Consider the following 14,952-nt stretch of genomic DNA (forward strand, 5'->3'; position numbering starts at 1 on the left):
AATACCCACACCGATTTTTTCTTTTGTTTCTTTCACTGCTTGCTCAATATAAAGATTGAATAACATCGGGGATAAGCTACAACCCTGTCTCACTCCCTTCCCAACCAGTGCTTCCTTTCATGTCCCTCAACTCTTATAACTGCCATCTGGTTTCTGTACAAATTGTAAATAGCCTTTCGTTCCCTGTATTTTACCCCTGCCACCTTCAGAATTTGGAAGAGAGTATTCCAGTCAACATCGTCAAAAACTTTCTCTAAGTCTACAAATGCTAGAAACGTAGGTTTGCCTTTCCTTAATCTAGCTTCCAAGATAAGTCGTAGGGTCAGTATTGCCACACGTGTTCCAACATTTCTACGGAATCCAAACTGACCTTCCCCGAGGTCGGCTTCTACCAGGTTTTCCATTCGTCTGTAAAGAATTCGCGTTAGTATTTTGCAGCTGTGCTGTTTGTAGTAGTTTACCAGCTTTCCTATTTTCCTATTCATTATTAAACCTATTCCTGCATTACCCCTATTTGATTTTGTGTCTATAACCCTGTAGCCACCTGACCAGAAGTCTTGTTCCTCCTGCCACCGAACTTCACTAATTCCACTATATCTAACTTTAAACTATCCATTTCCCTTTTTAAATTTTCTAACCTACCTGCCCGATTAAGGGATCTGACATTCCACGCTCCGATCCGTAGAACGCCAGTTTTCTTTCTCCTACTAACGACATCCTCTTGAGTAGTCCCCGCCCGGAGATCCAAATGGGGGACTATTTTACCTCCGGAATATTTTACCCAACAGGACGCCATCATCATTTAATCCTACAGAAAAGCTGCATGCCCTCGGGAAAAATTACGGCTGTAGTTTCCCCTTGCTTTCAGCAGTTCGCACAGCAAGGCCGTTTTGGTTATTGTTACAAGGCCAGATCAGTCAATCATCCAGACTGTTGCCCCTGCAACTACTGAAAATGCTGCTGCCACTCTTCAGGAACCACACGTTTATTGGCCTCTCAACAGATACCCCTCCGTTGTGGTTGTACCTATGGTACGGCTTTCTGAATCGCTGAGGCACGCAAGCCTCCCCACCAACGGCAAGGTCCATGGTTCATGGGGGGGGGGGGGGGGTCAGGCGAATACAGGATCGTAAGTACAAACTCAAATAGAGGTAATGCAGGAGTAGCTTTAATAATGAATAGGAGAATAGGGGTGCGGGTTAGCTACTACAAACAACATAGTGAACGCATTATTGTCGCCAAGATAGACACGAAGCCCACACCTACTACAGTAGTACAAGTTTATATGCCAACTAGCTCTGCAGACGACGAAGAAATTGAAGAAATGTATGATGAAATAAAAGAAATTATTCAGATAGTGAAGGGAGACGGAAATTTAATAGTCATGGGTGACTGGAATTCGAGTGTAGGAAGAGGGAGAGAAGGAAACGTAGTAGGTGAATATGGATTGGGGCTAAGAAATGAAAGAGGAAGCCGCCTGGTAGAATTTTGCAACACTTGGTTTAAGAATCATGATAGAAGGTTGTATACATGGCAGAACCCTGGAGATACTAAAAGGTATCAGATAGATTATATAATGATAAGACAGAGATTTAGGAACCAGGTTTTAAACTGTAAGACATTTCCAGGGGCAGATGTGGACTCTGACCACAATCTATTGGTTATGACCTGTAGATTAAAACTGAAGAAACTGCAAAAAAGTGGGAATTTAAGGAGATGGGACCTGGATAAACTGAAAGAACCAGAGGATGTACAGAGTTTCAGGGAGAGCATAAGGGAATGTTCGAAAGAAATACAGTAGAAGAAGAATGGGTAGCTTTGAGGGATGAAGTAGTCAAGGCAGCAGAGGATCAAGTAGGTAAAAAGACGAGGGCTAGTAGAAATCCTTGGGTAACAGAAGAAATACTGAATTTAATCGATGAAAGGAGAAAATATAAAAATGCAGTAAATGAAGCAGGCAAGAAGGAATACAAACGTCTCAAAAATGAGATCGACAGGAAGTGCAAAATGGCTAAGTATGGATGGCTAGAGGACAAATGTAAGGATGTAGTGGCTTATCTCACTAGGGTAAGATAGATATGACTACAGGAAAATTAAAGAGAGCATGGAGAGCTGCATCAAACCAGTCTCAGGACTGAAGACCACAACAACAACAACATTCGCCTGAACAAAAGTCTTGTTCCTCCAGCCACCGAACTTCACTAATTCCCACTATATCTAACTTTAACCTATTCATTTCCCTTTCTAAATTTTCTAACCTACCTTCCCTATTAAGGGATCTGACACTCCACGCTCCGATCCGTAGAACGCCAGATTTCTTTCTCCTGATGACGTCCTCTTGAGTAGTCTCCGCCCGGAGATCCGAATGGGGGACTATTTTACCTCTGGAATATTTTACCCAAGAGGACGCCATCATCATTTAACCATACAGTAAAGCTGCATGCCCTCGGGAAAAATTACGGCTGTAGTTTCCCCTTACTTTCAGCCGTTCGCAGTACCAGCACAGCAAGGCCGTTTTGGTTAGTGTTACAAGGTCAGATCAGTCAATCATCCAGACTGTTGCCCTTGCTACTACTGAAAAGGCTGCTGCCCCTCTTCAGGAACCACACGTTTGTCTGGCCTCTCAACAGATACCCCTCCGTTGTGGTTGCACCTACGGTACGGCCATCTGTATCACTGAGACACGCAAGCCTCCCCACCAACGGCAAGATCCGTGGGTCATGTGGGGGGGGGGGGGGGCAGCTGCAAAATACTAACGCGAATTCTTTACAGACGAATGGAAAAGCTAGTAGAAGCCGACCTCGGGGAAGATCAGTGTGGATTCCGTAGAAATACTGGAACACGTGAGGCAATAATGAGGTTTGCCGATGACATTGTAATTCTGTCAGAGACAGCGAAGGACTTGGAAGAGCAGCTGAACGGAATGGATAGTGTCTTGCAAGGAGGATATAAGATGAACATCAGCAGAAGCAAAACGAGGATAATGGAATGTAATCGAATTAAGTCGGGTGATGCTGAGGGAATTAGATTAGGGAATGAGACACTTAAAGTAGTAAAGGAGTTTTGCTATTTGGGGAGCAAAATAACAGATGATGGTCGAATTAGAGAGGATATAAAATGTAGACTGGCAATTACAAGGAAAGCGTTTCTGAAGAAGAGAATTTCGTTAACATCGAGTATGGAGTGTGGCCATGTATGGAAGTGAAACATGGATGATAACTAGTTTGGACAAGAAGAGAATAGAAGCTTTTGAAATGTGGTGCTACAAAAGAATGCTGAAGATTAGATGGGTAGATCACATAGCTAATGAGGAGGTATTGAACAGGATTGGGGAGAAGTTTGTGGCACAACTTGCCCAGAAGAAGGGATCGGTTGGTAGTACATGCTCTGAGGCATCAAGGGATCACCAATTTAGTATTGGAGGGCAGCGTGGAGGGTAAAAATCGTAGAGGGAGACCAAGAGGTGAATACACTAAGCAGATTCAGAAGGATGTAGGTTGCAGTAGGTACTTTGAGATGAAGAGGCTTGAACAGGATAGGGTAGCACGGACAGCTGCATCAAACCAGTCTCAGGACTGAAGACCACAACAACAACAACAACATTCGCCTGACCAAAAGTCTTGTTCCTCCTGCCACCGAACTTCACTAATTCCCACTATATCTAACTATAACCTATCCATTTACCTTTCTAAATTTTCTAACCTACCTTCCCTATTAAGGGACCTGACACTCCACGCTCCGATCCGTAGAACGCCAGTTTTCTTTCTCCTGATGACGTCCTCTTGAGTAGTCTCCGCCCGGAGATCCGAATGGGGGACTATTTTACCTCCGGAATATTTTACCCAAGAGGACGCCATCATCATTTAACCATACTGTAAAGCTGCATGCCCTCGGGAAAAATTACGGCTATAGTTTCCCCTTGCTTTCAGCCGTTCGCAGTACCAGCACAGCAAGGCCGTTTTGGTTAGTGTTACAAGGTCAGATCAGTCAATCATCCAGACTGTTGCCCCTGCAACTACTGAAAAGGCTGCTGCCCCTCTTCAGGAACCACGCGTTTGTCTGGCCTCTCAACAATACCCCTTCGTTGTTGTTGCACCTACGGTACGGCTATCATCGCTGAGGCTCTCAAGCCTCCCCACCAACGGCGAGGTCCATGGTTCATGGGGGGAGGGGGGTGGGTCAATACTGTGTATTTTTCTTTATGTATAAGCAGTACGCTAGATTTGTTTATACTGACGGTCAATTGCCATTCGTTTGACCAAGCGCCAATCGTCTGCAAGTCTTCCTGCATTTGTCTACAATCTTCTGACGTTGTAACTTCTCAGCATAAAACAACATCAAACGCGAAAAGCCTCATGCAACTTCCGTTGTTGTCTACTACGCGATATATATACAGTATATTGTGACATTTAATGGACCTATAACACGCTAGGGGACGCCCGAAGTTTTCACACACTTATTGCGACATTTCGTACGCTCGCAACTTGTGGATCGGGAGGCGATACGGAACTGTGTCCAGTGCCTTACGGAAGTAAAGGAACACGGAATCTACCACGTTGTCGATATCTACCGACTTATAGGTCTCGTGGACGAACAGAACAAGCTGGGTTTCTCCTGATCATTGTTTTTAGAACACATGTTAACTCCCAAAGAGGAGATTTACGGTCCCCATAAATGGCATAATAGACGAGCATAAAACATATTCCAAAATTCTGCGATTGACTGGCCTCAGAGATAGAGTCCTGTAGTTTTGTGCGTCTGTTCAGCGACCCGTCTTGGAAACGGCGATGACCTGTGCTTTATCATAACCATCAGGCACCCTTCGCTTCTCCAGAGAACTAAGGCACACTGCTCTGGGCGAGGAGTAAATTCCCTTGCACTCTCTATGTCGAATCGTATTTGTCTTCCGTCATGTCCAGTGGCGTTGGCTTACCTATCCCTTTGTCAGTCATTTTGATACCAGGCATTTTCTCGTCCGTGCTACAGTTCAAAGGAGGTACTACAGTGCGATCTGTTTTTGAAAAAGTAAACAATGAGTAGAAACTATTAGTATAAAGAAAACTATTAGTATTTAGACGTTTTTAGGTGCTTTCCCACATTCAATTTCATACAATTATTTAGGTCCGAGGTGTAAATTTTTTAGCAAATTTGTTAAAAAAAGTTATTCATATGTTAAGATTCCAACTTTGGGCAGAATGTCACAGGGATACTTTATTTCTCGCGCTATCCAGTATCCACTGCGCAGTTTTGTTGAACATTCAACTTATTGGCAGCAGTGTAACGTTCACACACATGCACACAGCTCGAAGTTACTCTACACTACACACGAAAGGGTCTTGCAATATAAAAATTTTCAGAGCTGAATAATCAAGCTATAAATATTAGCTGATGGCAGACCATTTTGCGTCCACTAAATGTAACCGTGATGAGTGTAACTAATTTGGCGAATAAACCCAAATATTATTACTGAACAACGTCCCTATTTAATGAATCAAACATTAATTACATCTTCGGTTACAGCAGATAGAGTAGCAATACGCATCCATTTCGAACTCTGTATAATTAATAAGCTGATTAACGAAATCTCAGAACAGGGGGAACTCTGTGCGATTTAATTAGTGCAACCAATTCGAAGGCCCATTCAACCGAGAGGGAATGAGGAGGAAAACATATTATGCTGCTGACTGTTTCTTAATCCATGTTTATTACAAATCGTTCATAATTTTCTCATTCTTCACAATTAGTTCCTTTCTCCATTTAAAGCTGTCTCTTTTACTGACGGCATGATTTTGACCTTTCACTTTCTCTTTTGCATTATTAATCTCGTCATGCATGTTGGCTGCTGTGGAATGCGTGGCAGACTGTAATTATAGCTTAAAGCGTACATACTGATGAGAATTTAGCGCTGTTCTCACTATCCATATACTGATATCTAGAGGCCGATATTGACTGACACATATGTACAGCTCCGTCAATAGCGATACGAATATACAACAGACAATCTGCCTCGTAGAAATGTTGCAGTCTTCAAGTAATTTGCCGAAGAGCAAAAACTCGCAAAATAATTCACGGTATTATTCCGTTTGAGATTCCTGTACATCGGTTCATGACTGACAATAAAAGCTGTTTCTCGAAATTTGTTCGATATTTCTCTACGTTGAGAGTTAATTAGAGAGATTTTGAATATTGTCGATTTCACGCACTCTTTAACGCAGCACTGGTACTCTTCTTGAAATATTACGAGAAACGTTGTTATAATCATTACTTACGACCCACATGCTCAAGGCCGATTTCCGCCGGTACCTCTTTCGTACCTTCCAAACTTCATTAAAGTCCTCCTGCACATCTTTCGGAGGCAACACTCTTAAAGAATGAATATAGGAGAAAGACCTTAAATCTCCACATAGGCACACACTCCGCTGCAGGGATGAAAGCGCCTTCTGGAAACAATCTCCTAGGCAATGGATAAGCAGTTTCTCCGCTATATAATTTCTTCCTTGAGTGCTAGTCCCACAAGTTATGTAGGAGACCTTCTGTGAGGTCTGGCAGGTATGACAGCGGTAGCGGTGGAAGTGATGCTGTGAGGACAGGTTGTGTGTCGTGCCTGGGTAGCTAAGACGGTAGAGCACTTGCCCACGAATGGCAAAGTTTCCAAGTTCAGGTCATGTCAGGCGCTCTAAGATCTGCCAGTAAGTTTCAGAATAGCGCACATGCTGCTGTAAAGCTTAATTCAGAAAGTAACGCTGTGAAATATTCTTGAAAAGCGAACTACTCTCATCCGATTAAAGTCACAGTTCCGTGTAGTAACTTGGTTCTAGACAAGCCATTTAACGTCTCAACTAGAAGAAAGAAACTGCTTAATTGTGACGAATATTTGTTTATTTGGGACAAAGTTAGCAATGGCAGATGTAAGATAAAGATTGTAGGAGACTCTATGTTGTATTAAAGGCAATAAATAATGTTTAACGTATAATGTGTTTTATTTATATGACCTTGAACCCCCAAAATACTACACATTGATCTTGCTAAAAGCCGAGAAGCGTTTTTTCTTGGTGTTATAGCTCTCAGGGGCACTCTGGGGCGCACACACTGTCTCTGTGTACCTCTGCGAATCTCGGTGACCTTGAGGATAGTGTTGGAAACGTGCTTTTTTCCTTTTTTTTATTGGTCGCGCCTATAAGGCGGTGAGTGGTCTTAGGCTGAGCGGTGTACTCGGCGCTCTAGTTTTATATGTGTCGCGAAACACTAAAATTACTTTCGGTAATTTCCAAAAAAAGAAAATTTTGTCTGTGTGAATGAGTAATACTGGATCACAAGGTACCCACTGGCCGCCGTATAATCCTCTGCCAACGGCATCGTTGGATGTGGTATGTTAGCACTTGGCCCTTCTGGGAATTTTCAGCTTACTGAACTTTCCGTTTTCAAGGACCTTCTTATTTGGCCTTGCGAGACTGCTTGCACCAGGGAAAAATTCCAGGTGTCGAACCAAGGTCCTCCACGTGGTAATCACGGACATGCCTGGCATATTTTCTGTTACAATACTGATACACAAACGGAAAAGCCATTATGTCACGATGCAGGATTTCGTGTGTATCTGATAGTGATTTACAGCAATATTAGTTTCAAATTGATATCACAAAAAAGACGTCTGGTTGCGTATTTGTATTAGAGTAGTATTTTATTTTTATGTTGGACCACACTGCACAATTGGTATTTGATTACAGATCAACTTATTTGCCATACATGCCCATGTATTACTGCTTTTTTCAGTTTGAAGCCCTGAAGTCTATCGCAAATGTTGTTTCTCTATATTTTCTCGCGGTAGTTCGGGAGGAGAATGCCATATACCACCCAAGATTCTCATTTCTGTTCTTGGAGCATCTCGTTAGCACACTGATCGCTCAGACTCGTAATCAAACGGGAGGACGGTTTTGAATTACTTCTGTTTCTTCCATTAATCTTACTTCGTGAAGAATAGAAACGCTCGATCAATGGTAAATGGCATGTTGCACACGTCTCCTTTATGCGCTGTACTTTCTCAGTTTCATCCCAATAAATCAAAACTGGTTATTTGCCGTGTTATTCGCCGTCCCTAAAACTGACAAATATGGTCGTTTCGTGTCAAGTCGCTATGCGATCGTTTTCCTAAGCATTTAACCAACCTGATGCAGCCAAGGAGCATGCCATTAACAAAATATTCAATCGCTAGTGGAATATTTTCCATACGCGGTCCACACTGGTTTACTTTTATACTTTTAACCTGGCAGCAAATAAACAGTCATTCACTGGCGACACTTTCCCACATACAACTGTGTCATGAGAAAAGGGTTCCTAAATGCTGCTCAACCAATACGAAGAAAAAGAGCGATCTCTCACATTTCTATGGACGACTCCTGAAGTAACTTTATATCTGATGTGCATCAGTAAACTATGTCACTCAAAAGAAACCTTCAGTCAGTCACACAGCTGAGAACCAGTGCGCAATGCGTTATGGTCTCGAATGCTTTCCAGATATATAGGGATCTCCCAACGGCCGGGCACTTAAATGGACTTCTGAAAGATAGTAAAATACGGGAAACTGGGTAATTTAGAATTATTCAGACAGTAGAGAGAGCAGCTATTTTTTTATGACCCAAGTCTGCCGATTTTGCTTATTTTGGTTAATCCGCCCTATGCTACTGATTCTGCTGTAATGAGACCTGCTGACTGATGTAATGAGTCTCAGTGACCCTACTTAACTGGTTACACAAATTGTGGAGACACTGAAGACAATCATTGCAAATAAATATTGTGCAAGAAGCGAAGGTGTACAGAATGCTGTTTCAGACTAGCCAAACCCTGGCCACACTAGAAATATACTAAGCCAAAACGCTTTGTCAAAGCACCTTGAAAGTCAGGATATACTACTCTATGTGATCAAAAGTATCTGGAGACTTGGCCGAAAATGACTAATGACCTCAGATGTTAAGTCCCATAGTGCTGAGAGCCATTTGAACCATTTTTTAGCCTAACTGTCATAGTAGTTGCAGTGGATCCTGATGCAGTCTGGATAGATGTCTGCCTATTACACATTACGACCCTCTTCAACCGTCGGCTGTCTGTGTCAGTGAGGCGGGGTCGGCCTGTACACTGCTGTGCTTTACGTGTCCCTTCACGTTTACACTTCACTGTCACATCGGAAACAGTGGACCTAGGGATGTTTAGGGGTGTGGAAATCTCAAATACAGACGTATGACTCAAGTGACACCTAATCACCTGACCATATTCTAAGTCCGTGAGGTCCGCGGAGCGCCCCTTTCTGCTCTCTCACGATGTCTAATGACTACTGAGGTCGCTCATGTGGAGTAATTGGCAATAGGTAGCAGCACAGTGCACCTAATATGAAAAACGTATGTTTTTGTATGTTTTTGGGGGTATCCGGATACTTTTGATCACATAGTGTATATTTTGGATACTTCATCAAGTTGGAGGAAAATAATAGTAAGAATGAATGGCTGCAAAAGATTGGATTAGTTATATAGGCATAATTATGGCAGGTGCGTGGCGAGCATGAACGTTGTAGAATTAATGCTAAATAACTTCATGTCATGTACGGCGGTACCTAAATATGATGTAGCAACCACGTGCTCTGATCAGAGCTCCTAAACCATGGCGTGAATAAATTCTTTGGAAATGCACAAAACATCGACAATGGATCATAAAGAGCTTCTGAACGATCACCTCCGAATTATGTTCGGTGGACGACATGCGAGGAAAACATGCAGGTCAGTAAAGCACTGAAACTTGTCTTTCTTCAACAAAACACTTTCACATTCTCATCACAAATTTTAGAGCACTGTTCTCCTTAAATATAACACACTGAATCGCCCAGAGTGGGGTCAGCTGTATATGTTGCCCCAAAATGTAAGAGTCAAGAGATGTTGCAGCGAATAACGCCACTAGACAAATCGGCATTTGTGTCCCATCGGTCAGTAATGATGGTGGGTAGTTATGCTGGGAATTGGGACGAAAAGAGATGCTGGGGAGGGTAGGGGGGAGGGGGAGCCCAGGGAGTCGCTCTGTGATCATTTTGGTAACTAGTCTCTTACGTAGTAACGGATAAAAATGTACCGGTTCATGCATCAAACTTTCTAAATATTGCTACGAAACAGACGGTAGCTGAGTTGAGATTAATTTATTAAAATGACGTTCCAGTTTAAGAATTAGATTAGAGCAGCTGATAAAACGTAATTTAGAAAATGTTGTGAAAAACAACATTTTAAAAAATTAAGGTTCAAACGTCTAAAGACCGCTGTGATCTCATGTAAAGGGCCCAGTACGCGCGCTAGAAATGGACGATATCAGACTCCGGAAAAGCTGCGATTAGAGAATTCCTCCAACCAACACTGCGCTCACCACCAACTCGTCCTCAGCGAAGAGTGAATATCTAGACAGGTGAGTCTGTGTATAGGTTGTTGCGCGATGTAATGAGAGAATGGCCTTAATCTGCGTTGCCTGACCATTCTGTTGGTTCTTAGTAGAATACTGTAGATATTATGAAAGAAACTACACGAAACTTACGTAATTTTCTACAATATTTACTTAACCGTTCTTCGGCTTCTACGGCATCATTACACACAAAAATAAACATGTGTGGCTGTGAATATTGTGAGAAAGAGATTTTGAAGCAGATGCATCCAGAAACGCTAGTGATGGTCATCTTTGGTGGCCATTTGAGATACTAATACGAAGCGTGTACTGACATTCACAGACACAAATACTCTTTTTCAGTAATTTTTTAAAACAATTATTTGAAAGCTTTTAATTGCCTAGGTCGTAAACATTATTCATTTTGATAAGCTTTTCGATTGTTCGCACGAGGCATTCTAACCTTATTGTATACGTTGACACATTGTCTTTATCATGTTTGATATATGATTACTTTTTTATGTTACATGATATAGGGTCCCAGCTATCTTGTCCACCCAAAATATCTCTGGAACAATAACAGCTATTGGAAAACGACTTTCACCGGTATCAATGTAGGGATGGGGCCCATGAATGTACATATTTGGAAATATTCTAAAACGAAAGCGTATGTGTTTTTTAACACAAACTTATGTTTTTTTAAATGGACCTCCTATATTTTTTCTTCAGCAATCCATAGCATGACAAAGCACATACACAATGGCGTTGATTGCATCGCAATATTCCCATTACATCCCGAGATATTGAGGCACGAAGTTGATGCTTGAAACACCCGACATGCGCTGCTAGCGCACGTCCTGAGGCTCAGGCGTGAACCCCATGCTGCCCGTAATCGCGATGTGATTGACACGTGTAATCACAGCTCCATACTTGTGGTGTCACCGCCAGACACCACACTTGCTAGGTGGTAGCCTTTAAATCGGCCGCGGTCCGCTAGTATACGACGGACCCACGTGTCGCCACTGTCAGTGATTGCAGACCGAGCGCCGCCACACGGCAGGTCTAGAGACACTTCCTAGCACTCGCCCCAGTTGTACAGCCGACTTTGATGGAGATGGTTCACTGACAAATTACGCTCTCATTTGCCGAGACGATAGTTAGAATAGCCTTCAGCTACGTCATTTGCTACGACCTAGCAAGGCGCCTTATCATTTGCTATTTATCTTGTGATGCATGTACCGTCAGACCGATGTTCACCACTTATGAATTAAAGTTAAGTATTCCAGCAGCAACGTAACTTATTGGCTATATTAATTACATTGTCCTGTTCCAGGTCTCACGCCATCCTGCGTGAGCTTAAACGCGTGCCCTTCGGCCTCTCGTCCTAGTGGGTTGGCTGTCTTGCCAGTCCACAAAAATACTTATCAAGAGGTCCGAAACGAATAATACGGTCTGCTGCCATCAACTCTGAGAAGCACATAATGGTTTCCCTCTTGCACGTTTTACGTATCTACGTACACAATATGAACCAGTACCGATCGGTGTACACCCGTCAAGTTGTCTTATTTATCCTGCACACCCAAAATAAGGTTTATCTAATGCGTTATATGACCCGTTGTGCCTGTCGCGCAGGGCCTGGCTCTACCCTAGCTCTACCTAGTCAAGTGTCCAACGTAGCTCCCACTACTGCCACAGTTACCACTTCGCCTTATTTATGATTTGCGACCCATGCAAACTCATGTACTCCACCACCCTCCGAGCATCCCAATTGTTGTTGCTTTGGCGTGCAGTACACCGCTTGCCAGTGTAGTCATGCATCAGAGTAATCTAGTGACGGCACGGAGGTAGAACACATTGTGAATAAACGTTGTCTTGTGGAACTTATACTGTACAGTATAATGTACACACATGAAGATATGGTAGAAATGCTGCTGATCTATGGTGAATGTACGTTGACGGGAAATACGTTATGAGATTGCTTGTTTGTTGATAGTACTGTTAGCGAACATTATGATTATTGAGTTAATATATCTGTTTTCTACGCTACTCTACATACCTGTACTGTACCCCGTTGTAGGTGGACGAAATGCTGTCCAGGCGGAACGACTGTACAGAAGACGATTCCCTGACAAGCCATCGCCTTCGCGCCGGATGTTTGGTCGTCTCACATCTCGTCTACGCGAAACGGGAAGCTTAAATCCAAGACCTCGACATTGTCCTAGGACACGCACAGATGATCGTGCTGAAGTTGCTGTGCTCGCTACCATAGCTGTGAATCCTCAAATCAGCACACGTCAAATTGAACGTGAAGTTGGTGTGTCGAAATCAAGTGCACAGCGTATTCTTAAACGTCATAAATTGCATCCTTACCATGTTCATTTACACCAGGATCTTCATGGAAATGACTTCCGCAATAGGGTAACATTTTGTCGGTGGGCTCAGCAAAAACTTCTGACTAATCAAAACTTTTTTGTAGATGTTCTCTTTACCGACGAGGCATCATTCTCCAACAATAGAATTGTCAATATGAGGAATATGCATTGTTGGTCAGCAGAAAATCGAAAATGGCTCCGTCAGGTAGAGCATCAACGTCATGTTTGGTGTGGGATTATTGGAGATACCATTATCGGACCTTTCTTTATAAATGGCATCCAAAATTGCTGACAATACTCCAGATTTATACGACACAATCTTCCCGTTCTCTTGGATACCGTACCTCTGAACCGGAGAATGGTCATGTGGTATCAGCATGACGGATGCCTGCACATAACGCCTTACGAGCACGACGACTTCTGAACCGTAAGTTCCCTGGTAGGTGGATTGGACGAGGTGGCCCAGTTAGGTGGCCTGCCCGATCTCCGGACCTTACACCGCTGGATTATTTTGTTTGGGGAGCAGTGAAGGATGCTGTTTACCAACATGAACCAACAACACCAGAGGAGCATTATTGATGCTTGTACAGCCATCAAAGAGGAAACAGTAGCACGAAGAAGGGCATCCTTCATCCGCAGAGTGACCCTATGTATGCAAGCCAATGGGCGTCACTTGAGCATGAGATGTGAACGCTATGTTTAGTATGTAGTGCTGGTATCACAGTGGAAGTTTCTACGAAGGGCCATTTTACCCAGTGATGTTAAGAAACATTTGTTTGCAACAATTTGTCATTTAACGCATTAGATAAACAGTACATTGATAATTATGTGATAATAAAACTAATTGGTTAAACATGTTTACATTCGTCTTCTATGTCCTACCTGAACCTCCCAAATTAAACATTTTTACCAGAACAACGGTAAAACTTTTAGTCCACTTGCTCGTTTCACTAAAACCATCAACATGAATTTTACTATTACGAGTGAATGATTAACTGTCACTTGCGCTAGATCTACAGTAAAGTAAATTTTTAACGTTGAACGGCATTACCTTTTTAGTAACGGATTAATGATAAGCGAAGTTACCTTTGTGACTAACATTGCGGTACACAGATACGTTACAGAACCGCATAACCCCTAGCCTATGGGATAAATACCTGCTGGAATGTACGACGTTAATGCAGGATGGCAGCAGACCGTACTATTCGTTTCGGACCTCTTGATAAGTATGGAAGTGTGATTACTCATGTCAATCACATCGCGATTACAGGCAGCATGGGGTTCTCACCTGAGCCTCAGGACGTGCGCTAGCAGCGCATGTCGGGTGCTTCAAGCGTCAACTTCGCGTCTTAATATCTCGGGATGTAATGGGAATATTGCGATGCAATCAACGCCATTGTGTATGTGCTTTGTTATGCTATGGATTGCTGAAGAAGAAATATAGGAGGTCCATTTAAAAAATCATACGTTTGTGTTAAAAAACACATATGCTTTCGTTTTAGAATGTTTCCAAATATGTACATTCATGGGCCACAGCCCTACATTGATACCGGTGAAAGTCGTTTTCCAATAGCTGTTATTGTTCCAGAGATATTTTGGGTGGACAAGATAGCTGGGACACCCTGTATATATATATATTTCTGAATACCATTTAAGTAATATTACCTAAAGCACTTTTCCGTTTCCGCCTGTTCTTTCAGATCAGAGGATGGGTATCTGAACAACCGAAACTAATGATGAAATTTAATGTTCTATAATTTAAACAGCTTTCTCCATTTCCTGACATTGTTAGGTATAACTAACATAAATTTATTATTGTATCTGATGATGGCCTAACTGCCAAAATCCGGATAGTCTATTCATATAATGAATTAATATGCACCAGGATTTTGATACAACTTTCATTAATAAGTAGATGGATTCAGGAGGAAGGTTTGGGTACATGTTTTATTGTTTCGAGCTACAGTAATGATGAATGTGTAATATATGTATTTTTACATGTTCTACATTGAATTGGAGTTTTGTAGCGACATCTAGTGACAATGATGGAAGTTACGATCTGGTCAGCTACTGAGGAAGCGGTATCCAGTTCCATAGGGAGTAAACAGCCGTCATAGCTCCGGAGAGGAGCGATATTTGGCCATAATATGTACATATCTTAAACTAACGTCAT

Source organism: Schistocerca cancellata, chromosome 2, assembly GCF_023864275.1.
Source record: "Schistocerca cancellata isolate TAMUIC-IGC-003103 chromosome 2, iqSchCanc2.1, whole genome shotgun sequence".
NCBI classification, from domain to species: Eukaryota; Metazoa; Arthropoda; class Insecta; order Orthoptera; family Acrididae; genus Schistocerca; species Schistocerca cancellata.